Here is a 27,423-nt window from a genome sequence, read left to right as displayed (position 1 = left end):
TCAGTTGAGTGATGCGGTCGGAAGCCAGATTGTAACCGGTCAAAGAGGGAACAGGAGGAGAGGTGGGAGGACAGTTCAAGATATACATGCTGTTCCAGTAGTTTTGAGGAGTAAGGGAGAAGAGATATTGGGCGATAGTTAGACACAGAGGATGGATGAAGGGAGGGCTTTTTGAGGATGGGTGTGATTGAGGCATGTTTGAAGGATGAGGGAAAGACACCATTTGTAAGTGAAAGGTTGAAAAGGTGTGTTAGAGATGGGATGAGGACTGTGGCCAAGTTAGGGATGAGGTGAGACGGGAGTGGGTCGAGGGGCACAAGTGGTGAGGTGTGATCTTGACAGAAGGGTGGAGAGCTGATCTTCTGTCATGGTGGAGAAGCTGGCTTTTGCAGAACAGGGCTGAGCAGCTAAGAGGGGCATTGGGGGCTGCGGGCCAAAGTTTTGTCTGATCGTGTCGATCTTCTGCTTAAAGAAGGAGGCAAAGTCTTCGGCAGAAATGAGAGGAGAGGGAGGAGTTGCTGTGGGACGGAGTAGAGAATTGAAAGTGTTGAAGAGCTGTTTACGGTTGTGAGACAGGGAGGATATGAGAGATGCAAATTAAGTTTGTTTTGCGGCAGAGAGCGTGGACTTAAAGCTGACAAGGGACTGCTTGCATGCGTTGAAGTGCTCAGTAGAATGGGTTCTCTTCCATTTCCGCTCAGCGGCCCTGGAAACCCGTCTCAGTTCTTTGGTCAGGCTGCTGAGCCAGGGCTGCCTGTTGATTATGTTATGGGTTAAAAACATGTTCTATGACGCTCAAAAGTTGTCAAAAGTTTGGAAATTGTTCTTGCGTTTTTTGATATATTAATGCAAATCTTACTTTTCAAAGGGGGTGTACTTATTTATGCTGAGCGCTGAATATATATATATCAGTGTTTGTTTTACATGTGGAATTCATTGCATCTGTACAATCTGCATGGGGTGAACGATCATTGCTACCATAGCTGGTCCTCATACAGTCTGCAATATTGCCGGCAGCATACCCCCCGCTTATACAAGGGCATGTGCTGCCAACAATCAACGCCTTTCATGCCTGCGTGCCAACTTGTCAGCTGAACGCAGAACATGTTTACACAGACGATAGTTGGGAATGTGTGTTGTAACGAGAGTCTGCCTGTGTCAAAGGGCCCTTAGATGGGGACAAAGGGTTAACATAAGCAGCGACGGCAAATATCTGAATGCTATATTTATGGGTCATCAGCAATGTGACATTTGTGGGACTAGGCAAGACTCACGTGGAAGAAGCGTCAGAGATGGGAAATGTTGTATCCCAGTCAGTAAAGCTGTTGCGCATGTAAAGTTATGTTATACCAAAAAAAACAAGTCAGAAAATAAAAATCTTAATATTTTTGTTAAATAATAATAATAATAATAATAATAATAATAAACCATTACATAAAAAAATGGGAGAATAACAGAAAGGAAATGTTTCCCCATGATGAAGCAAGGCGAAACATTTGTCAGGATGTGTTAACACCGCACTGTCCAAATGGCGTTTTGATATAGTGTAAGGCTATGTGCAGAAGTTAAGTATTTAGTGCAGAAATGTAAGCACCATTTCTGCATCTATTGGCAAGAAAACCGCACAGACAAAAAAGCGTGCATTTTTTTACATGCGTTTTTGGTACAGATTTTCCCCCACTCATTAGTATGTGTGAAATTGTCAGCAAAAACGCTGAAAGAATAGACACGTTGTAGATTTAAATCTGCAGGTCACAAATATTCAACGTGTTCACAAGACATCAGGATTCTCATTTACTTTGCTGGAACTAAGAAATACTCCAGGTTTTTCTGATAAATCTGCACTGAAAAAAATGCAATGTGTGAACACAGCCTAGTAGTTCATTCACTACTGCTCTGGTACTGCAGGGGTTAATTCTAGGCTGTAATATCTTATTATTATTCTATTGATGTCCCAACTGGAGGAAAACATTATTACATTCATATATCAGATGTATCAGAGCAGATCGGAACAAAATACAGGCTCATACGGGACTGTTCACACTATCGCACCACCACCGGGCTGCAGGATGTACAGGTGTGCAGGGGGTCCTCTGTAATAAAACTGGTTATTATAACCCATTAACTCATTCAGACAAAATAGCACCCGGAACCGCTGCACTACGATCTGTGCTGAGATTATACAGCGGGCTCTAGTGCTGTAGTTTGGGGGAATCTGAATCCAGAATGAAATACTCTGCAATGTGAATGACGCCTTATAGGACGGAGCACAGTAAGGGCACCTGCGTGTAGCCATAGATTAAGAATTGTCAGACCCTTCAGAATGCTCCAAGACCCCCCAAAAACATGCACATTTGGATCATGCACAAGAGATAAGCAGCTGCCAGACAACTCTGTAACCACTTATCTCTTAAGAAAAGGATTGGACATGTTTAAATGGGACATGCCCCATCTTGGTTCAATTCTTTTGGGAAGCTGATCTATCTTACAGATCACATGACTGGTGGCCATACAAAAGTACCTATGGACAGAGATGGGGGATAGGTGTCTAATTGATGGGGTCTGACCTCAGTTTAGGGTCCCCTGTGTGAACGTAGTAGCAGTACACTGTTTCTTTCACTGTCTATGGGACCGCCGGAGAGCAAAATACTCCGCTATCTCTGACAGTCCCAGGACCTTTAAACTCCATGGTAGTGTGCATGCTCAACCACCACTCCATTCACACAGGGGTCCGATCTTCTTAGAACAAGTGGTGGTCATTGACGGACCCTCTATATACTATGGATAGGTGATAAGATAGGGCTCTGTGCACACTATAACAGCATACAGTTGTGGCCAAAAGTAGACACCCCTGCAATTCTGTCAGATAATACTCAGTTTCTTCCTGAAAATGATTGCAAACACAAATTCTTTGGTATTATTATCTTCATTTAATTTGTCTTAAATGAAAAAGCACAAAAGAGAATGAAGCAAAAAGCAAAACATTGATCATTTCACACAAAACTCCAAAAATGGGCCAGACAAAAGTATTGCCACCCTCAGCCTAATACTTGGTTGCACAACCTTTAGCCAAAATAACTGCGACCAACCGCTTCCGGTAACCATCAATGAGTTTCTTACAATGCTCTGCTGGAATTTTAGACCTTTCTTCTTTGGCAAACTGCTCCAGGTCCCTGATATTTGAAGGGTGCCTTCTCCAAACTGCCATTTTTAGATCTCTCCACAGGTGTTCTATGGGATTCAGGTCTGGACTCATTGCTGGCCACCTTAGAAGTCTCCAGTGCTTTCTCTCAAACCATTTTCTAGTGCTTTTTGAAGTGTGTTTTGGGTCATTGTCCTGCTGGAAGACCCATGACCTCTGAGGGAGACCCAGCTTTCTCACACTGGGCCCTACTTTATGCTGCAAAATTTGTTGGTAGTCTTCAGACTTCATAATGCCATGAACACGGTCAAGCAGTCCAGTGCCAGAGGCAGCAAAGCAACCCCAAAAACAGCAAGGAACCTCCGCCATGTTTGACTGTAGGGACCGTGTTCTTTTCTTTGAATGACTCTTTTTTTCTCCTGTAAACTCTATGTTGATGCCTTTGCCCAAAAAGCTCTACTTTTGTCTCATCTGACCAGAGAACATTCTTCCAAAACGTTTTAGGCTTTTTCAGGTAAGTTTTGGCAAACTCCAGCCTGGCTTTTTTATGTCTCGGGGTAAGAAGTGGGGTCTTCCTGGGTCTCCTACCATATAGTCCCTTTTCATTCAGACGCCGGCGGATAGTACGGGTTGACACTGTTGTACCTTCGGACTTCAGGGCAGCTTGAACTTGTTTGGATGTTAGTCGAGATTCTTTATCCAACATCCGCACAATCTTGCGTTGAAATCTCTTGTCAATTTTTCTTCTCTGTCCACATCTAGGGAGGTTAGCCACAGCGCCATGGGCTTTAAACTTCTTGATGACACTGTGCACGGTAGACACAGGAACATTCAGGTCTTTGGAGATGGACTTGTAGCCTTGAGATTGCTCATGCTTCCTCACAATTTGGTTTCTCAAGTCCTCAGACAGTTCTTTGGTCTTCTTTCTTTTCTCCATGCTCAATGTGGTACACACAAGGACACAGGACAGAGGTTGAGTCAACTTTAATCCAGGTCAACTGGCTGCAAGTGTGATTTAGTTATTGCCAACACCTGTTAGGTGCCACAGGTAAGTTACAGGTGCTGTTAATTACACAAATTAGAGAAGCATCACATGATTTTTCGAACAGTGCCAATACTTTTGTCCACCCTCTTTTTTATGTTTGGTGTGGAATTATATACAATTTGGCTTTAGGACAATTCTTTTTGTGTTTTTTCATTTAAGACAAATTAAATGAAGATAATAATACCAAAGAATTTGTGTTTGCAATCATTTTCAGGAAGAAACTGAGTATTATCTGACAGAATTGCAGGGGTGTCAATACTTTTGGCCACAACTGTAGGAATATAGTGGTACACATGGCTTAATGACTACAATAACAAAAAAAAGGACTTTTTTTTTTTTTGGGGGGGGGGTCCGTATAAGGCCTCATTCACACGTTCAATTTTAGCATACAAATGAAATTATAGTTTTTCTTGGATAGCACTCATACCTGTGATAGTATATGGGGCTGTGCACATGTCCGATTTTTTTCCTTGGACTAAGTGGTCCGTGAAAAATATCATAGACATGTCCAATTTTGATCAAACAGCACTTGGATGACATTGACAGTCACAGAGTGTTAGAGAGGAGAAGGTGGACAAGTTGTTTTTTTTTTTTATTTCTCCACAGATGAGAAAATCAGATGACACTCGTAGCACACAACAGGGCCGCCATCAGGGCATTACTGCCCTCACTGGCGTATGGGGCCCGCAGTGGGCCCCGTCTCATCTGCTCACCAGGCCCTAGCAGCAGAATTCTGCCAGTGCAGAAACTGAACCTGAGTCTGAGACACAGGTTCAGTTAAACTCTATTGCCGTGCGGGCCCTGACAGCAGTAGTTAAAAGCCGCCAGCCAATAGGAGGCTGGCAGCTCCTATCTGCACACGTCGCCAGGTATATGACGTCATTGTCATTCGCCAACGAGTACATGCTTGAAATGCCTGGAGAGAGCATCGCCGCAGGAACGCGGCCAGGTAAGGAGAAAAGTTTTTTTATTTTTATTGAAAACGGCAAGCCACATTGTTTCAATGGCAGGATGGAGACATGGGGCAGGATGGAGACATGGGGCAGAATAGGAGGCACGGGGGCAGGATGGGAGGCACGGGGGCAGGATGGGAGGCACGGGGGCAGGAAGGGAGGCACGGGGGCAGGAAGGGAGGCACGGGGGCAGGAAGGGAGGCACGGGGGCAGGAAGGGAGGCACGGGGGCAGGATGGGAGGCACAGGGGCAGGATGGGAGGCAAGGGGGCAGGATGGGAGGCAAGGGGGCAGGATCCTCATGGATATAATGTTATTCTCGGGCTTACTGTGCGCTGCTTGACCAGAATGAAATCACCACAATATGAGAAATTTGACCATTTAATTCCCAACGCGTTTCAAAGTGTGAACCACTTCTTCTTCAGGGGATGACATAAACCTTTATGTCATCCCCTGAAGAAGAAGTGGTTCACACTTTGAAACGCGTTGGGAATTAAATGGTCAAATTTCTCATATTGTGGTGATTTCATTCTGGTCAAGCAGCGCACAGTAAGCCCGAGAATAACATTATATCCATGAGGATCCGTATTGGAGGTCACGCAGTGGACCTTCGGGCGTGCAGCAGGCTGACGGCGGGTTTCTATGCTTATACCTCTCCTGGAAAGGGTGAGTAGACTTTTGTCATATCTATTCAATCAATCACCAGATAAGACCCTATTGCGCTCTTCTGTTTCCTAGTTTCATTATATAGGGGGCAGGATGGGAGACACGGGGGCAGGATCGGAGACACGGGGGCAGGATCACATGGTGCAGAATGGAGACATGGGGCAGAATGGAGACACGGAGGCAGGATAGAGACACGGCAGAATGGCGACATGGAGCAGAATGAAGACATAACGCAGAATGGGAGACATGGGAGCAGGATGGAGACAGATGGTGCAGGATCATGGGGCAGGATGAAGACAGATAGGGCAGGATGGAGACAGATGAGGCAGAATGGAGACGGATGGGACATGACATGGGGCAGAATGGATACTCATGAGGGTAGGACGGGAAAACATATGGGGCCAGGATGGGAGAACATATGGCTGGAGCCAGGAATGAGACACACGGGTGCCAGGATGGGGGATATTTTTACAATAGGCGCTAATTAAGGGATATTATTACTGCAGTGATGTATTTATTTTATTTTTTGAGGATACTGTTTTAAATGGGGAAGGCAGTCCTGTTGCTATGCAGAGCAACATTATGTCGCCTTTTTTTCTTCATCTGGTGTAATATAGAAGTTGAGAAAAAATTAAGTAATTTGTTCTGCAAGCGGAGCTCTAGATAACTGATATTTCCTGCAGAGACGAGCCCTGGCTGGAAGAAGTGATGGTGGTCTTTGCTGGATGAAGATGAAAAGCGAGATGAAGGACTTCACCTAGAGACATCATTGGTAAGTCAGTGTGTTACCTATACACTGAAACAATACACTGTATACTATATACAGCAGTCCTGTGAACAATATCACCAGTCATCACTGTATTACCTTTACACTGACACTATACACAGAGCTCCTGTGTATAATGTCATTGATCACTGTATAACCTGTACAATATATACAGAGCTCGTGTGTATGTCACTGTTGATCACTGTATTACCTGTACACTGATACTGTATACAGAGCTCCTGTGTATAATGTCATTAATCACTGTATAACCAGTACAATATATACAGAGCTCGTGCGTATAATGTCACTGTGTTACCTGTACAAAGACACTGCATACTAAGTACAGATATCCTGTCTATAATGGCACTTATGGTGATATAAGCATTGTGCTTTTTTTTTATTAATGATCATTATTGTAGTATTCAGTCACCATGTGGTGGTAATATGTTGTCCGGCCATGATGGGGCGGCATTTGTTCCTTGTATGTGTTATTATTTGGTCATTATGTGGTGGTAATATGTGGACTGATCATGGTGTGGTTGGATTTGTTCCTTGTATGTGGTATTATTGGTCACCATTTGATGGTAATATGTGGTCTGGACATGGTGCGGCAGTATTTGTCCCTTGTATGTGACATTATTCGGTTACTGTGGTGGTAATATGTGATCTGGACATGGTGCGGCAGTATTTGTCCCTTGTATGTGATATTATTCGGTTACTGTGGTGGTAATATTGTTGGTATTTGTTCCTTGTATGTGATATTGTAGGTCACTATGTGGTGGTAATATGGTATCTGGTCATGGTGCGGTGGTATTTGTCACTTGTACATGATATTTATTTTTCCATTTTTAAAATGACCAATAATAAAAATATACCTAAATTGTATTGGATACTTTAACAAATGCTTAATAGGTTTGAGTAGAGTAGGGCCCGGCCAAAAGAGTCTACCTTGTCGTAGTGATGGCCTAAAAAATCTTCTGACCAAAACAAAAGCTGCCGGCTATATGCGTGATCTGGTGATGGGAACTGTTAATGTGTGATTGGTGAGAAGTCGAGTTTTTCCAAGAGAGGGTGGTGGGACTGTGGACAGTTTGAGGGGTGGAGGCCAACTGGGGTGGAACCTGGGCGGAGTCTCAAGGGGGCCCCGAAAAATGTTGCCAGGATAGGGGGCCTAGTGGCAGCCCTGGCACACAATAATAGATCAGATTTTCTTGAATGTGAATAAAAAAATCGGACGTCTGAATGAGGACTAAGAAAGAGCAAACAATTTTCCTATACAGATGAAAAAAAGTAAACCTATGCACAAGACCCCGATATACCATAGCACCCTGATCTACCATAGCCCCCCAATATAGCATAGCACTCTGATCTAGAATAGCACCCCGATCTAGCCTGAAGGAAAATACAGAGCCCTATGGATACGTGACATGGTCCCTGAATATACAGCAAACATAGGGTCCTACACGTCAATACCTGCGTGTATGAACTGCAACTTAGACAACCTAAAAAAAAAAGCCCTAGGCAAATGATCATCATAACAAGGGGTCTCCAGCCAGTAGAACGTCACTCGCTGCAGGGGGCTCAGCACCGGCCATTACATGGTGCCCCTACAGAAGGGCTAATTCACACATATGTGGGTAGTTGGAAATATTTCTACCACTGTCCCAATGATCCTAAATAGGGATAGGGCTTACTGCGATTCACGCGAGTCTGCAGCGGGAGCTTCTGGGGGGCACAGACCCTCAGGAACGATGATGACTTCTGCCACTCACCTGGCAAACGACTCATAGCACGGACAACAAGTGGAGCCTAGCCCCTCTGTGGTGGGACGTCGCTGACCCCGTACATCAGGTGGCACATATACAGAAATGAATGAGTCCGACCCTGAACCAGGGCTGAAGATGGGGGTCCGAGGCTGATACCGGACCCACCACCACCCCACACAGCCTCTTATAATGCACGTGATTAACTACAGTAAATAATCATTCAGAATTATCAGGCCCCGATACATGTCAGATTATCAGACAATCCGGATTATCAGATGAGTAAGGAAACATTACTGATGATGATGCCTGGAACATGATGGCGCTAACATCAATGATCCCCAGCAAAATACTAATAATATGCAATCATAAGGGCGACGGTCACATGCTGCGGTGCAATAAAACCGACGCGTTTTTACCGCGATTTCCAAAAACTGCAAAGAAAACGGTGTTTAGCCATAAAAAAAAACAAAAAACAAAATGCAACATGTAAATGCATCTAAACCATTGAGCCAATGTGATCTGGTGATCTCTGCTCAGTCCTCAGGGCCGGACCAGGTGATTTTGCTGTTCTGGTCCATTAGATGCCGGATTACAGGACTGGAGAGAGGATTCTGCAGCCTGACTCCTGTGCAGACAGCTGAGCTCTGCTTGCACAGTGCCGAGCCCTCCACTGAGCACACTGCACCGCAGCAATGCTCTGGGAAGTTGTGAGGATGTCATATACAGCAGACCACCCCCTCAATCCCCCCAACCACAGACACAAGTTACCTGTGAGAGCATGTCCCCCTGCTTCATGCGATAATAAATGCTTCCACACCCTGGTGCCGGGCACAGAGGAGGCACAGAGGAGGCAGAGGAGGCAGAGGAGGCAGAGGAGCAGCTGCATCCCCGGCATCTGCCCGGCTATAAGATGCCCCTGGAATAAAGCAGCAGACCACGCCCACCGCACGTCAATCAGGACCAGCCCTCCCCGCTACTACTGCTACCGTAATGCACGCAAGCCCTACCGTAATGTACTCAATAGCCGCGCGGTTGGGCTGCAGAGGGGAAGCAGCTTATGTGCAGGAAGTTTAGAAATACTTCTTTCTGGGGAACTAATGCTGAACTGCATGAAGAATGAAGACCTCAGACTCTACTGCTGAGCAAGGAGTCATGCTGGTATGTTCACACAGAGTTTATTTTCTAAAATTGATTTTGCAGCAGTTTCTGCTCCAAAATTCACAGCAAAAAAAACACTTCAAATCCTGTCTGAATAAGCTTCCTATTAATATCGATGGAGAAAACGGAAAACGACAGGGTGTGTGCCCACGGTGTCTTTTTCAGTGCCCCATAAAGATAATAATGTCAAAACGACTTTGCTGTGCACAGGTTCCATCTTTCCATCTTATGCCACCTATAACCGCTTCTGGGTTTGGAAACTCTAAAGCGGTTAAAAGAAGCAACATGGTCATTCTTGGGGCGGCTTCTGCTTGTAACGATAGGCTTCTGCCTGTAGCGGAAGGCTTTTGCTTGTAACGGAAGGCACCTGCTTGGAATGGAAGGATTCTGCATGGAACGAAAAGATTCTACTTGGAACGGAAGGCTTCTGCTTGTAAGGGAAGGCTCCTGCTTGGAACGAGAGGCTCGTACTTGGAATGGAAGGTTCCTGCTCGTAACGAAAGGCTCTTGCTTGGAACGTAAGGTTTCTCCTTGGAACGAAAGGCTTCTGCATGGTATGGAAAGCTCCTGCTTGGAACGGGCAGGGTTCTGCTTGGAACAGAAGGCTCCTGCTTGGAATGGATGGCTCCTGCTTGGAATGGATGGCTCCTGCTTGGAATGGATGGCTCCTGCTTGGAATGGAAGGCTTCTACTTGGAACAGAAGACGCCCGCTGTCTATACTTCACAGCAAAACCTACTGCAAAGGCATTTCACTTAAGAGATACTGTATCCATCTAGCCTTTAATGGACGAGGTGCTCTTTATTTTCGGGATATGTTCATACAGAGTTTTTTAGGTTGGTTCTTTTTTTCTGCCCTTGTAAAAATTTGTGCCCACAACAATTCTTAGCTGCCATGTTTTCCCAGGTGAATCCACTTCATGAAAACGCTGGCAGTCATTTCCCAGCGTTCTTGTGACCGCTCAGCCGCCACATCCAGTTTTACCCTATACTGTCAAATATAAGAAGCAGGCGGATTCCAGGGGGAAGCAACTGGAAGAATGAGCATGCAGCTTCTTTTAACCACTTCAGGTTTTCTGACGGCGTTACTTATGGCTGAACACGTTGCACAGCAGTGTGGTTACTTCATTGCGGTGGGTCATGGTCATTTTATGGGGCGCTTTTGCAGCACTTTGTCAGATGGATTCTGAGAGAGGCGTGGTGTGCACGCAGCCTTAGGCCTCTTTCTGGCGTCCACGACGCACGGACGTGTTGTACGCGGATACAGCACATACCCAGTATAATCTTAGGCCTCTTTCACACATCAGGTTTTCGCCGTCAGGCGCGATCCGGCGCTTTTGACAGAAACCGGATCCGGCGAAATGCAATGCCGGATCCGGTTTCCCCCCCATTGACTTGCATTTGCGCCAGATCGCGCCGGATGGCCATGCGTTTCATCCGGTTTTCGCCGGATCCGGCAATGTGTCGCGATCCGGCGTCTGGAAAAAACGGCTACTGTAACGTTTTTTGTCTCCGGCGAAAAAGCCGGACACGCAGGATCCGGCGCGTCCGGCTTTTTCACACAATGAAAGCCTATGAGCGCCGCAATGCGCCGGATCCGGCGAAAGCCAGATCCGGCGGCCGGATCCGGTTTTTTTGGTCTGAGCATGCTCAGTAGCTCTGCCCACAGGAGATATATAAAAGCAAGACAATGGGACCCTCAGCCACACCCAACATGCCACCCAAGCCAAGAACCAGGAGCAGGAGAAGGCAGCAGACATCTGCAGCAGCAGCACCATCAGCACCACCCCAAATGGAGCAGCAAATGGAACATGCTGAGGAGGGGAGTCCAGCAGCAGATGAGAGACGGTAATTATCAAATCCCCCATTCCTCCAAACTAGGGCCATGGAATATCAAGATATTCATTGGCCCTTTGTTTCTCTTTATTCAACAGCCGCCCAATAGATGCAGCAGCAGCAGCAGCAGAAATGGCATCACTGGCAGCAGCAACAGCAGCAGCAATACCCACAGCCATGGAGTCTGGCCATCAACAGGACAGCACATCTTCTTCTGGGAGCCCTCCCTCGCATCGTCAGCGTTTGACGGTAAGTTTTTATTTCCAAAATCCATCATCTCTGTAATATATGTCTATTCATTGCCTTTTATTTCAAAACAGGAATCACAAGATGAAGAGGAGCTCCCAGAAGAAGAAGGAAGGGGTGGACAGACACCTGGAGTGGGCTCACAATTGGTAAGTTTTTGGCATCAAACGCAGAAACACAACATCACACTACACACAACACATAGAAAACAATGTTCTGCAGACCACACACAGCAAACAAATGCCTACATCCAAAGACATAACATTTTTTGTTTTCTTCTCTAGTCTTCCCAATCTGGTGCTCGGCCAAGAGGTCCTCGCAGTGCCTCCCAGGGTCGTCGGCGACAGCAACGCGGCGGTCACCAGCGTGTAAGTATAAATATTTTTGCTTTGTTTTTTTGCACTTTTTATTTCATTTCTTTTGTGGAGGCTAATTATGTTATTTTTGTCTTTTTCTTTAACAGCCTTCACAGCGTGCTCCCGACTCTGACGGTGAGGATGGAGGGATTGATGTGGACCGCCTCATCGATCTCGTCAGAGAAAGGGAGCCGCTCTGGAATATGGCTGACCGCAGCCACGCTGACCTGATCGTTACCCGACGACTCTGGGAGGAAATCTGTTCGCTCCTTGTGGGCCGCTGGGAGGACCTCGATGTTCGGGCCCAGATTAAAGAGCGTAAGTATATACAGTACCGGTTGCTTGATGTAAACCAGTGTTTCCCGAACTCCAGTCCTCGTGGTCCCCACGGATCATGTGTTCAGGATTTCTATTTACTATGGAAATCCTGAAAACATGACCCCTGGGGACCATGAGGACTGGAGTTTGTGAAACACTGATGTTGTATACTAACCACTCCTTTCTCGTTTCAGGGAACAGAATTGTGAATCGGTGGCGGTCTGTGAGGGATCGTTTCAAGAAGGAGTTCAATAAAGAGATGCGGGCCCCGAGTGGATCTGGAGGACGCAGGAGCAAGTACAAGTACGCACAAGCCCTGTCGTTCCTCCGGGAAACAATGGTCACCAGAAGGTAAATATTACACACCACATGTGAAAAAAATGTTAGATGTAACTTTTTTTTTTCAGCCAGGGCCATACCATGTCAGTATTTTAATTGTTTTTTTTTCTCTTTATTCCACAGCACGGTGAGCAGCACTCGGGAGCCTGCACGATTGGACCCTTCTGAGGCGATCCCTGAGGAGACCGGCACCGAGGGACACTTCGACCGCCCCGGTACATCTGCACCTTCCCAGCCTTCCCACACATTCGACCCATCTGTCCCATCCACCAGCACAGGAGCATCGTGGCCGCCTACATTACATGAAGCTGCTGGTGAGGAGATCGCTTTCCCTTTACCCCACCCTTCTGCCCCTGCCACCTCTAGTACACCTGCGGGTACTGGGCGGCAGCGGCAGAGGGGTCAGGAAAAGAGTTATGCGCAAGAGTTCTTGCATCTGAATGCATCTTTCCAGAACTGTCTAAAAGTCTTGTCAGAGCAAATCTCCGCAGGCTATCAGCAGATCAACTCCAGCATTCTGGAGGTGAAGACACTTCTGCAAACCATGCATTCAGAAGCAAGATCTTCGCCAAACCACACCTTTTTCAGGTCTGTTGTGGAGCGCATGGCAACACTATCTCCTACCCAGCAGATGCATGTAATGCATTCGTGCCACGGTGCTCTACAGCAGGTTACCTCCCAACCTCCACCTCCCACCACTGTAGTTCCTCCACCTGCACCCCCTCCAGCCACTTTCCATCCTCCCCCTCCTATTACATCTGCACCCCCTCCAGCCACTTTCCATCCTCCCCCTCCTATTACATCTGCACCCCCTCCAGCCACTTTCCATCCTCCCCCTCCTATTACATCTGCACCCCCTCCAGCCACTTTCCATCCTCCCCCTCCTATTACATACCAGCAACCTCACCAGTACCAGCAACCTCCCCAGTACCAGACATCTCCCCACTTCCAGCAACCTGCCCCGTACCAAACTCCTTCCCCGTACCAAACTCCTTCCCCATACAACTTTCCATCAACATCATCTGCTCCTACAGTCCCTGCCCAACCCTCCACTCCACCGCCCACCACCTCTTCTGCCTCCCACATGTCCACCCATTCTGTAGCTTTTTCCACACCTTCCCCTCTAACTGTTCCTTCCCCACCACGATCCCAGTCCTCTCTCCACACACCCAGTGTCGAAGTGTCCCGCAGCCCCTCCAGCAGTATTTCCACCCCACAGTACACAGATTTGTAATGTGTGTTTTTTGTAATAAAAATGCCCATTGGGTTTAAAACCTTTATTAAAAAAGTTTTTTGCACTTTAAAAACATTTTACAAAAAAAAAAAAAAATTTTAAATAAAAGTTAAATTATCGTTTCACAATGGTTGTCTGTCATTTCTTTCTGCGGCAAACTATGTTTAAAAAAAAGGTTAAATACAGGGTATTTCAAAGGTAAAAAGGTATTTAAAACCAGGTATATAACTGTGGGTAAATTTTAGCTTTTTGCCACAGTTGTGTTCCTGGTTGTGTTTGAAGCAAAGTATTTCACCTGAAAAGTTGTGTTTATTGTTGGTGATTTCCTACCAATGTACACAACTTTTGTTAAAAGGTGAAATACTTTGCATAAAACACAACCAGGTACACACCTGTGGCCTAAAGGTAAAAATAGTAAGACCATGACAAGATAGCCAACTTTGGATACTGTTGGTCCAGAAGGTACACAAGTTTAGGGCACAAATCTTTCACACTCTGTCATCCTGCCAGTGTACTCTGCCTTGAGGTGACATAAAGTATAGTGGAAAATTGTCCCTGAAACCGTCACAGAACTTCTAGTGGTAATATTTCCAATGACAACATCCATCTTCGCCAGTAACTTGCTCTTCTCTCCAACCTGCACTTTCTTCTCTACAACCTGTCAAAGAAGGGCTGTAGGAACATGCTATATCTAGTTTTCCAGTAGCCAATCCCGTACGGAAGGCCACAAGGGTCAATTTTAAAAACCGGATCCGGCGTAATCCGTCGAAAAACGGATAGAAAAACGGATGAACCGGATGAGACGGATCCGGTTTTGTCTGTCAAGAACAAGACGGATCCGGCAGAAAACCGGATCCGGCACATCAGGTTTTACAAAACATTTGCCGGATCCGGCATTCCGGCACGACGCCGGATCGCGCCTGACGCCGAAAACCTGATGTGTGAAAGTAGCCTTAGGTGCTGTTCACATGTCTGCTTTTTTCCCGGCAGCATAGAAGAAAAGGGCCAATATAAAGCTATGGGTCTATGAAAAACACGTCCGGCACACGGATGGCGGCCGTGCAGCAGAGACAGCTCCTCGTTATCTTGTCATTAGATATAGAATAGAGTAGGCCCGATCCAATCGTTTCGAGCCTTTGTTTCCAGGGAGACGAGTGCCGCCAGAGGGGTCTAGCAGCTTCTTCTCCTCCTCCCGCGAACAGCCGACAGCTGACGGTCGGGAAGACAGCTGTGTGATGACTCCGTATGACCAGATGTAAATTGATAGACAGGAATAGGGAGAGAGTCAAGGCCGGCCATACACAGACAGTAGATCAATGTGAGCTCAGTCTGACAATTTCGGCAGGAATGGAAGACCATTTTATGTGTATACGAAGCCCCCCAACTCTCACATTACATCAGGTTTTTGGAGAGAAAAGAATCGGGCAGCTGGATATCAACATGCCCAATCCCTCTGTCCTTAGGGACATAAGCCATGGCCAGAGGCCCTCGGGCCCAGCGTGCAGGTCCCTGCTTCCCAACTGTTCCGGATTTAGGGGCAGTCTCAGGAGGTCGGAGGCATGTTCCCTCTTTAATTGTGTCTGTGTCTTTAGGATGCAGATATAGGTGAAGAGGGAGCCGTTAGCTGTGTGGCAGGCATAGTGAAGGCATCAGACTGTGCGATGGGCAACATTATTTGTGAAGGAGAACTATGGAGACGTCATCCTAAGTGGAGGTCACTGAAGGGGCATCATTCTGTGTGTGGGGGGCAGTGTGGGGACATAATATTTAAAGGAGGCCTGTTATAACCGAGTAAAGCCACGTCTGGTCATACATGGCATCAATCGAATGGTCATTTCTGAAAAGCATAGGCAACCCTGGTCTGCTAGATGTGGCCATATACATTAAGGTGGCTCAGTGGTTAGTACTGCAGCCTTACATCACTGGGGTCCTGGGTTCAAAGGACAACATCTGCAAGGAGTTTGTATGTTCTCCCCGTGTTTTTGTGGGTTTCCTCCTGATTCTCCGGCTTTCTCCCACACTGCACACATATACTGATAGGGAATGTAGATTGTGAGCCCCAATGGGGACAGCGATAATAATGTCTGTAATGCGATGTCGAAATAATGGCGCTATATAAATGAGTAAAATAAATAAATAAAATAAACTTGTTCATTCCTGTCATGGCAGATGTTCTCAGCGGCTTATTCCCACCTTCCTATAAAGAGATCATGTACGCTTGGCTGAGTGTGTGCTTGTATGGGGTGGGGGTCCGCAGCAGTGGGCAGCTTTCCATAAGGGCTCTCCAGTCGGGCTCATATTGCATGAAAGCTCATTAGTGCATAAGGATGTTAGCGAGAGAATGACCCTGCTCAAAGGCAAACGAGTCACACGCCATCACGTTTTTGTGCTGCTATCACATGCGTACGGATCCTTCGTTCTGACTTTTTAAAATTAAAAGGATCGTAATCATTAAATGTTAAGGATGAAATTACAGTATAAAAACTTGTAAGGCTGGACACCCAAATCTGAGACCGGCACATCAGCCTCACATTTATCGCTGCACGAGAGCTTCCCATACACATGTATTCCTGAGTGATTGTACTGCATGGATAGATGTCATTGTGGCGCCCCTGAGGCTCAGTCGCCACAGAGGTACTGCACCTCCTGAGGTGTGGTATCCCACCATCCAGGTAAGGTGGAGACTCCTGACCACGCTCCAACACGTGCACCCCACACCACAAAGTAGTGTAGCAAAGCACCTTCGGCGGCTCCCTGCTTGGAGTATAGCAAAGCACCCATTGGTGGCTCCCTGCATGGAACACGAAACGTGCTGGGAGGTGGGTGGAGTTAGATTACATTTCAAGGAGCGGGAAGAGTTTAAGTCAGTCAGTCGTTGGTGGGAGAGAGAAGATCCCTAGAGAGAGGGATAGATGGATGGAAGTGCTGCAGCAGATCCCAGTGACCTGGGTCTGCTGGCACGGGAAAGGGAGAGAGAGAGCAACATAGACTGAAAGCCTGACTCTCCATAGAAAGAAAGGATTAGTACGGAACGTGAGGAGTAAAAGAGAACAGAGGACATGGGTGGGAAGAGAACCCTTCCTAGAAGTTCTAAGCGCAAGGCTGGGGCCCGGTCCCCGAGGTTGTATGGATACTAATGGTCCTGCAGCAGACACCGGAGGAATAGAAGTAGTGACCACTTTATTCCCACACAAGACTTGGGGGCACAACAGCAACTGGATAGTGAGCCGGGACTCAGTAGCAAGGAGTCCCCGAAGCAGGCTACAGCTGTCTGCCGTACAAGTAGAGTTCATAAGAACATCGGACAGGAGGCACTCCAGTGTAACTCAGTACTAGGAGTACTTCATCTAAAGGCGCTATAAGAGGAGACGTTCAGAAAGGCACATGTTGGCGGAGTGTTGGAAAGGAGTATTCCATCTGGCCTGGAGGGTGACTGAGTCCCTGACCCGGAGGACACGGCGCGGAAGCAGGCACCTGTTTGTACAAAAGACTGTGAGTAAAGCTTTGGAACTACATGCCCTGGTGTCCTCCACTCATTCCTGTGCCAACCTGCCTGGCATTGCTACATCCCCTGCGCCTGACACTACACCATCTAAGTGTCGCTACATCCACTCTGCCCTGGGACAACAGCTCTGCCTGTGGAGGGCTATACCATTGTAGGGAAGGTGACCTGACGGACGGACGGACTAGTCAGAGTGAAGAAAGATAGGTTTGCACAGTGTAGGTAGGAGTCAGTGATTACAGTGGGGAAACAACTAGGAAAGTGTAGTGGACGTGCAGTACCTTGGGATGACCATTAGATGGCAGGGTGGAGTGTGAGCAAAGGACTCTACAGCAGCTTAGGGCTTTAGAAACCGTTGGTCATGGGGGGCGTGGTGACAGTTAGAGTGACAGTTTCAAGGAACCGGGGGAGTTATAAATACTGAGGGAGGGTTCCAGAAAGTTCCAGTCCCCAGGGGGAGCTCAAGTGACAGGAGGACTACGACAGTCTGTGCACTCTGAGGAGAATCCAGACCAGGGGGACTGAGGAGAGAGGACGTCAGGGGGTGGTCCTGACAGGAAAGGACCGCAGTTGAGACGAGGTACTGGGTGTAAGACACCGTATGTGACACGACGACTGAGCAGTAGAAGCGCTGTTGGTTAATGGGCCTAAGGCGGCCACAGTGACGGAACTGTCAGGAGCGTCGACAGTAAAGGAGGGGACGGTGTGTGCAGACACGTCTCCAGTGTACGGTGTGAGAAGCGGCTCTGGAAACGGAGGGCCGCGAGGTGTGCCGTCAGTCGGACGGCAAGTGAAGAAATAAACTTGGACCTGTTGCACCCAGAATCTGCCTCCATCGTGTCTCTGTTGTCATCTCTGCGCGGTATAAAAGTAGGACCACCCCCCCCAGCTCGGCACCCCACCACCGACACTACACCATCACTGCTGCACCACACCATCTGTCCCAGAGGATCTGTCTGCAGCGTCGGCTTAACATCTACATTGCCGAACACCACAGGTGGCATCACGACTTATTCATTGACACCGAACATTTACAATGGGCGCCCAGGGCCACGGGCCGGGTCACAGCTGCCGTGACAACTCCCATTGAGATCCACCGGGCCCAGTACAGAGTACCCCACAGCCCTGGGTGTGAGGGCGACCCATCATTACAGACAATTTTTAATTTTTTTTTTTTGTATTTAATTTTATGACATTTCAAACCGTTGGGGGAGTTATAAATGAATGACCGTTTGTGTGATGGTTTGTACAAAATGCATATACCGTATATATTGTCATCATCGCAGATTTTTGAGGATATAAAGAGTTGGACCCCCAGCGATCTGATATTGATAGGCTACCAATATTCCAGTTTAGAGGACCCCATACAATCAGTTCAGTGCTGATTTGTCTACTTTAAAGTCTAACGCTACTTTAAAATTTAGGGTGCGTGTAGTGAACCCCAAATATCTTTTTCCTTTGTCACACAGAGGTCAAGGAAGCTAAGATCTGCGGAAATGTTTGGTGAGGTCTCCACACTGCAGTGCTCCTCTGAGGCTATGTTCACACGTTGCGTTTTTGGTGCAGCTTTTTTTTTCCACAGGCAAAACCTGCCCACTCTTGGTAGGTTTTGCTTAGTTTTTGTTGCGTTTTCGTCATGGTACATTTGTCTGTTGTGCATGCTGATAAAGATTATTACAGTAAAAAAAAATCTGATTCTACTTCATCAGGTTTTGGCACCAAAAAGGCAGCAAAAACTAACACCTGCTTTTTTGCAGTTTTTGCAGCATTTTTTGGATGAAAGAGGTTAAAAACACTGAAAGAAGTGACATGCGGCATGTTGCAAAAACCAAGGTATTGCACAAGATACTCAGGACAAAAAAAACCAAGGTGTGTGCAAGAGATTTCTGTATTCTCATAGACTTTGCTGGTACTGTAAAACGCAGCTGAAAGTTAGCATAAAAAAAAGCTGAAAAAACGCAATGTGTGAACAATAGCCAGTGCTTGTACCCTTCCCTAAAAATCTACTTCTGCCCCCTTTTTTTTGTTAGATTGTTGTTATTTGTTATGCTGTTGTTTAGTTATATTGATAGTCTGGCATAGAGCACCACCAAGGAAGTGTGTCAGCCATGACGAGCCCATAGGACAAGCTTTGCCTTTTGTTTAATATACAATATGGAGGGCAGCATGTGTTGTTTCTGCAGAATGTGCCTTTATACGTGTCCTGCTTTAGAAAAAGGCTCAGCTTCTAATCCTGCTGACCAGCAGCGGCAAGACACTGCCAAGAAAGGCATTTTTTGCTAAATCTGCAGAATGGCCAAGAAAGAATTTCCCTGATGTATAATTAATGTTTATATACATAGCAATTTATGGATCCATGAAATAATTAGCATTTCCTTCACATAAATTTACTATTCGGTGTTACTTTAGTCATTTATCGTCTTCAGGATAACAGAAAAGATCTTCTTCATGCTCAGTAACGCTCTGGAATCTGCTTTCATTCCCTTTCCTTCATAGTCCGTACCCACCATGATATGATGTACCATACTGACTGTGTGTATATATATATATATATATATATATATATATATACACACACACACACACACACACACACACACACAGGGCGGGCCATTTATATAGATACACCTAAATAAAATAAATGGGAATAGTTGTTGATAACTACCTGTTTGTGGCACATTAGTATATGGGAGGGGGGAAACTTTTCAAGATGGGTGGTGACCATGGCGGCCATTTTGAAATTGACCATTTTGGATCCAACTTTATTTTTTTCAAAGGGAAGAGGGTCATGTGACACATCAAACGTATTGAGAATTTCACAAGAAAAACAACGGTGTGCTTGGTTTTAACGTAACTTTATTCTTTCATGAGTTATTTACAAGTTTATGACCACTTATAAAATGTGTTTAAAGTGCTGCCCATTGTTGGATTGTCAATGCAACCCTCTTCTCCCACTATTGACACACTGATGGCAACACCGCAGAAGAAATGCTAGCACAGGCTTCCAGTATCCGTTGTTTCAGATGCTGCACATCTCGTATCTTCACAGCATAGACAATTGTCTTCAGATGACCCCAAAGATAAAAGTCTAAGGGGGTCAGATCGGGAGACCTTGCTGGCCATTCAACTGGCCCACGACGACCAATCCACTTTCCATGAAACTGTTCATGTAGGAATGCTCGGACCTGACACCCATAATAGATGGTATGGTGTGGTATATGGGGTACAAAGATAGTGGGGCCATTCTTCATCAATGGAAACCTCAATGCCACTGGATATCTGCATGATGATGTGTTGCCCACTTTATGCACTGAAGGTGGCACGTTCCCAGAGTTTTTGCAGCAAGATGGTGCACCACCACATTATGGGTGTCAGCTCCGAGCATTCCTACTAGGAATCTGACCCCCTTAGACTAGCATTTCCTCTGCGGTGTCGCTATCAGTGTGTCAAGAGTGGGAGGAGAGGGTGTATAAATGGCCCACCCTGTATATATATATATATATATACACACACACACTGGTCAATAAAATAATGGGAACACTTAAACAACACAATGTAACTCGAAGTCAATCACACTTCTGTGAAATCACCCTGTCCAGTTATGAAGCGAGACCGATTGTGAATTAATTTCTCCTGCTGTTGTGCAAATGGAACAGACGACAGTTAGAAATGATAGGCAATTAGCAAGACAACCCCTATAATGGATTGGTTCTACAGGGGAGTGACCACAGACAATTTATCTGTTTTCATGTTTTTGGTCACTTTTGCATTTTTTCATTGTCCTCACCCCTAGAGGTAATGTACAGTAGCATGAGATGGTGTCTACAACCCATAGAAGTTGCTCAGGTAGTGCAGGTCATCCAGGATCGCACACCCATGCGAGCTGTCGCAAGAAGGGTAGCTGTGTATGTCAGCACAGTGTCCAGAACATAGAGCAGATACCAGGAGACAGGTAAGTACACCAGGAGACATAGAGGGGGCCATAGGAGGGCAACAACCCAGCAGCAGGACTGCTACCTCTTTCTTTGTGCAAGGAGGAACAGGAGGAGCAGTGCCAAAGCCCTGCAAAATGATTTCCAGCAGGTCACTAACATCCATGTTTCTGCTTAAACTGTCAGAAACCGACTCCATGAGGTATGAGGGCCCAACACCATGCAGGGCGATTGGTATTAGCAGAGAACACCAAGATTGGCAGATTCGACATCGGCACCCTGTGCTCTTCACGAATGAGAGCAGGTTCACACTGAGTACATGTGACACACGTGACAGAGTCTGGAGGTGCCTTGGAGAAGGTTCTACCTCCTGCAACATCCTCCACCATGACCAGTTTGGCAGTGGATCAGTAATGGTTTGGGGAGGCATTTCTTTGTGCTAGACAGAGGTACCCTGACTGCCATTAGTTAGCGGGATGAGATCCTCAGATCCATAGTGAGCCCATATGCAGGTGCAGTGGGCTCTGGGTTCCTGCTGACACATGACAATGTTAGACCTCAGTGCCTGAAGTGCTTCAGCAGTTCCTGCATGATGAAAGCACAGACGCTATGGACCGGCCTGCCCGTTCCCCAGACCTGAATCCAATTGAGCATATCTGGGACATTATGTCTCTTTCCATCCACCGATGCCACATTGCACCACAGACTGTGCAGGAGTTGACTGATGCCTTAATCTACGTCTGGGAGGAGATCCCTCAGGAGAACATCCGCCGCCTCATCAGGACCATGCCCAGGCATTGTAGGGAGATCATACAGGCACGTGGAGGCCACACACACTACTGAGCATCATTATAATTGTCTTGAGGCATTTCCACTGAAGTTGGATCAGTTGTAATTTGATTTTCCACTTTGATTTTGAGCATCATTCCAAATCCAGACCTCAATGGGATATTAATTTTGTTTTACAATGCTCATTTTTATGTTTTATTGTTCTCAACGCATGCCACTATGTAATGAAAAAAGTTTTGCAACTGGAATTTTTCATTCACTGATATCTAGGATGTGGCATTTTTAGTGTTCCCTTTTATTTATTGGAGCAGTGTGTATATACACAATACTGGGTAAAGGTTTTAGGCGGTGTTGAAAAAATTCTGTAATGTAAGAATGCTTTAAAAAATTGAAGTATTAATAGGTAATATTTATCTACTAATAAAATGCAAAAAGAATAAGAGAGAAATCTAAATTCCATCAATATTTGGTGTAACCACCCTTTGCCTTCAAAATAGCATCAGTTCTTCTAGGTACTTGTACACAGTTTTTGAAGTAACTCAGCAGGGAGGTTGTTCCAAACATCTTGGAGAACTAAGTGAGATCATCTTTGTTGGCTTGCACGGATCCCACACAGACTTGATGATGTTGATATAAAGGCCATATCATCACTTAAAAGATTCCTTGTTTTTTATGTTAAATTGTTTCTTAATGAAATTGTTATTCTGCATTAAAAAAAATTTGGAGCCAATCAAACGCCTCCTTGAGGTACTTGCAAGGTTGATAAGTATGTAACTGTATTTCTCAGCATTAAGGCCACCTTTAATTCGGCATTAAGTCCACCTTTAATTCTGACCAAATCCTCAATTCCATTTGCTTAAACAAAGCCCAAAACTTACAAGGAGCCTCCACCATGCTTCACTGATGCCTGCACACACTCATTTTTGTATCACTCTCCAGCAATAAAGTGCCTTCTGTTACAGATAAATATTTCACATTTTCCCTCATACGTCCAGAGCACCTGCTGCTATTTTCCTGGATCCCAGTTCCTTCGTTTTCATGCATAGTTAAGTCGCTTGGTCTTGTTTCCATATCAAACGTATGGCTTTTTGACCCCATTCCATTGATGAAGACCATTTCTGGCCAGACTTTTCAGAACATTAGATGGCTGTCCTGTAGCTGGTCCCATTGGTTTCTGACAGTTCTGAGCTGATGACACAGCTGGATAGCTTTCAATTTTGAAGGAGATTAAGCATGATGCATCTTTCATCTACTAAACTAAGTTTCCAACCAACCACTGTGTCTATGATTCTCAATGCTGCACATTTCTTGGTGCTTCTTCAAAAGAGCTTGAACAACATCTTGAAACCCCAGTCTGCTTTGAAATCCTTGCCTGGGAGAAACCTTGCTGATGCAATATAACTACCTTGTCTCTTGTTGTTGTGCTCAGTTATGCCTTGGGAGTATGAACTGTTACATAAAAATGTCTTCCACAACGACATCTTTGTAACAGATTATGGTTGTTCCTCATCCAGTTAAGTTTTCCTGCGAGGCTGTCTCTGTTTCAGTTAATTTGTTTCAATCTACATATGAACATGTTGATCATTATCACTTGTTTAGTACAATTGGTTACTCATACACCCGAGTATAATCCTACAAAATTCTTGACTTGCTGTGAGTGTACTTAGGAAAATTGATGCAGTTTTGAAGGCAAGGGGCGGTCAATCCAAATACTGATTTATTTTAGATATCTATTTTGTTCATTCACTTTTCATTTTATTTGTTGAAAGTAAACTTTTATCACTTCTATCTTTCACGTTTTCCTACTTTGCAGCATTTTAAAACTTTTTCACAATACTGTATATATATTCTAGCAAAATACAATATTGATAGGAACATGATGAAAAGTGTATTTACCAAAAGATCTGCTTGAAGATATATTAAAAAAATATATATCTTGGCAAAGTTGGCATTTCTCTGGCACCTAGCACCCAGAGCACATGACCCACCAGCCTCATGGCATCTACAAAATTCCACATGTGAACTGGAAAATTTTGCCCAAACATGACCATATGTTATGGAACCTCAGATAACATATTACAACTGCTTCATCATCTTTTAAGAAAAAAAGAGCCGGCTAGCCTTGGAAAAATGAAACGATTCATGGGATCTTTCATATGCAAGTTGTCTCTTCAGGGAGGAAGAGAACTTGAACTCTATCGGAAGTAACAATCATAAAAGTCTTGTTTCTACATAGAAAAGAGAAGAATTAGCTGGGTAGAAAGACATAATGAGCAATTGTAAGTACACAGTGCTATATAATATGATGATTGCAATATATTAAGATGATAAAAACCTTGATGGGAGTTCTTCTTTAAAGGATAACCCCTTTAATATTAAAAGGGATATTGAAGAAATTGAACAAAAAGCATATAAAATAAAATGTAAAAAATAAAAATGACTCAAAAATTCAATCCCCTGCTACACCACCTCCACCACTCCTGCACTCATAGAAGACAATGATGTGATGTTATCACTGAAGCATCGCTTGTACATAATTTTATTTGTTTTTTTTTCTTTCTTTCTTTCTTTCTTTTACAACTCATTTAAGACAATGTTCAAATTCCAGACCCCATTCTCTCTGCACCCATTAACAATAGTATATCAGGAATTAATTTTCTTTGTCCCCATGTACTCTTAAAGCTGAGCTATACTTTAGGTGGTCTGTCCTTGTATCACTCGATCTTTTCGGTGTTGGTGGCGTAATCCTATGAATAAACCCAGAAATTTTTATTGTTTTTACGCCCCAGTCTTTAGGTTGCAGTTTCCGCCTTTTCAGTCTATGAAGCCAGGCGAATAATCCATTACAATAAATCAGAGCACCGAAATCTCCTATTTGTGATTACGAGGTTTCCAAATGTAAACCAAAAACGCGTGGGTTCATGGGTCACAAAATCCGTGCACACTAAATTACTGGCAGATATGAGCCTGTTAATCTTCTTATAGAAGCGAGGCTTTGCGCTTCCCCCTCACATGTGGTCCTGATATATTACACTGATCTTACATAATGTCAGGCAGAAAGATAATCTCAAATTCTGCTTCATGAGTTCACTTTGGGGCCCCACACCTATGTTTCATGCATTGCATTTATTTATTTTTTTACCATATTTTTTTTTACATTTTATATTGGGGATGGGGGTCAAAAATTATTGCAGAAAAAATTGTAGCTGTAGGTCAAAAGGTACAAAAGGTATACACTAACACATACTAAACAGGTGTTATTTTAGTCCGAATTCCCACTTTTGGTGCATATTTTTGGGTTCTATTAAAAAATACACATTTTTTTATTATAGGCTTCTCTATAGGCAGAGTTAAATGCAATGTCATCAGGGAATATCCTATTATTTAATTTAGGTTTTTATGTTACATGTAGTTTTTAACTTTTTTTTACAATTTGCTTTTAGCTCTGTTATCACTATCTAACTAAATAATTAAAAAAAAATAATCTTGCAATGTTCTCCCTGGCCACCAGGACTAATATTAGATTCCTGATGAACACATGAATATCTGCAGTAATAGACTGACCCCGCTGAATTGTGTTGAATTATATAAAGGGTTATTCTCCTGGCCATTAAAAAAAATATATATAACCTTATCCTATGGATTGATGATTACTGTAGGTTCGTAGGACTGCTGGGACGCCCAACGATCCCAAGATCGGGCCTTTGTCTATGGGGCTGCTGAGTGCAGCTTTTACCTATCTTTGCCATTCCCTTAGACAATGAATGAGGAAATCGAGTAACCATCTAGTGAGCATGGCAAAATAACTGAAGGTAGAAGAAAAAATAAGTTGTGACATTCCCTATTATGAATGGTGGAAGCTGTGTTAGGCTATGTGCACACGCTGCGGATTCCGCTGCGTTTTTTTCCACGCGAAACGCAGGTAAAACCGCAGGTAAAGTGACCTGCGGTTTTGCTGCGGTTTGGCCCTGCGGTTTCACACCTCTACTATGTTAAAGGTGTGAAACCGCAGCAGAATCCGCAGAAATAATTGACATGCTGCGGAAAAAAAACCGCGCAGAAAAAACCGCAGCGTGAGCACTGCGGTTTTGAAAACCCATAGGGTAACATGGTAAAGTACCATGTCTGCGGAACTGCTGCGGTTCCGCAGGGCCAAAACCGCAGCGGAACTGCAGCAAAAACCGCAGCGTGTGCACATAGCCTTAGCTGTCATTGTAATTCTTTCTATCTGTGATAATGTGACAGCTGAAAAGGCTTCTGTATAAAAGAGTAAGGCCGGGGTCACACTAGAGAGAAATTAGGACGAGTGCTATACGAGAAAAAAAATCGCATAGCACTCAGACCAATGTTAACCTATGGGGCATCTCCCATCAACCGTTTTTTTCTCGCCTGTATTAGGCCTGTTTCACACTTCCGTTTTTGACAATCAGTCAAGATCCGCCGAATTGGACAAAAAACGGATCTGCCATTTTTCTTTGCGGATCCGTTTTTTTCCCCATTGACTTTCATTATCGGCGGATTTTGACTGATGTTGGTCCGTTGCGTCCGTATTTTTGCGGATCCGCCAAAATTTGGGCGTCCGCAAAGATTTCAGAACGGACCATGCAACGTTTTTTTGGCCTACGGATCCGGCAGACACTGATTTAACCCGCAATTCTCTCTGGGTGCCGGATGAAAAATATCTCTCTCTCTCCATATCACCTGAGTCGGTAACTGCTCTGCTGCTCCCGCCTGCATCATCGCCCGATCTGCTGCTCCAGCCTGCATCATCACCCGATCTGCTGCTCCCGCCTGCATCATCGCCCGATCTGCTGCTCTCGCCTGATCTGCTCCCGCGAGATATGCTGCTGCTCCCGCAATTCGCCCGATCTGCTCCCGCGACATCTGCTACCGCGATTCGCCCGATCTGCTCCCGCGTCGATTTCGTCATGCTGCTCCAGGATTGACGCGGTATGTCTCTTTAAAATTTCACCATCGGCGGATCCGTACATCCGCCGATCCGCTCACACACGTTCCTGTCAGTCCACCTGCGGATCCATTTTCCGCTATTTTGGCGGATCTGGACTGACAGGAAAAACTGAAGTGTTAAACAGGCCTTATACGTGCGGGTGAAATTGCAGCATGCTGCGATTTGCACCGTATTACGCCCAAGACTCGCCAATGCAAGTCTATGGGTATGAGAAAAAAACAGATTACACACGGACCTGTGTGTGCGAGAAATACGCACCGGTGTCCTTTAGAAAAGCCGGCAATTCAGTGCACTATACTGTAAAATCACACTGACATGTTAAAATAGAATAGATAGAATACATGTATACACATAGTGTGTGTGTGTGTGTGTGTATATATATATATATATATATATATGTCATTGACAC

General features: G+C 45.2%; 1 protein-coding gene across 4 annotated transcripts in view; it reads right to left on the bottom strand.

Annotated features, from left to right (window-relative positions):
• The window catches only part of CHST15 (carbohydrate sulfotransferase 15), a 70,112-nt gene extending 60,834 nt beyond the window's left edge, over window positions 1–9,278 (bottom strand). For 2 of the 4 annotated variants that reach the window (XM_073546427.1, XM_073546426.1), the window contains exon 1: window positions 9,106–9,276. The gene's annotated coding sequence lies outside the window, so the exon portion shown is untranslated. Of the gene's footprint in view, window positions 1–9,105 lie in introns of all 4 variants that reach the window. The other 2 variants (XR_012220425.1, XM_073546428.1) reach the window with 2 other exon arrangements.
• Window positions 9,279–27,423: the final 18,145 nt, after the last annotated feature.

The sequence above is a fragment of the Dendrobates tinctorius genome, unplaced genomic scaffold (genome assembly GCF_039654945.1).
Source record: "Dendrobates tinctorius isolate UK_male_01 unplaced genomic scaffold, ASM3965494v1 ptg000147l, whole genome shotgun sequence".
NCBI lineage: Eukaryota > Metazoa > Chordata > Amphibia > Anura > Dendrobatidae > Dendrobates > Dendrobates tinctorius.
The sequence above is the reverse complement of the archived record's forward strand: the minus strand, read 5'-3'. Positions and strand labels throughout refer to the sequence as shown.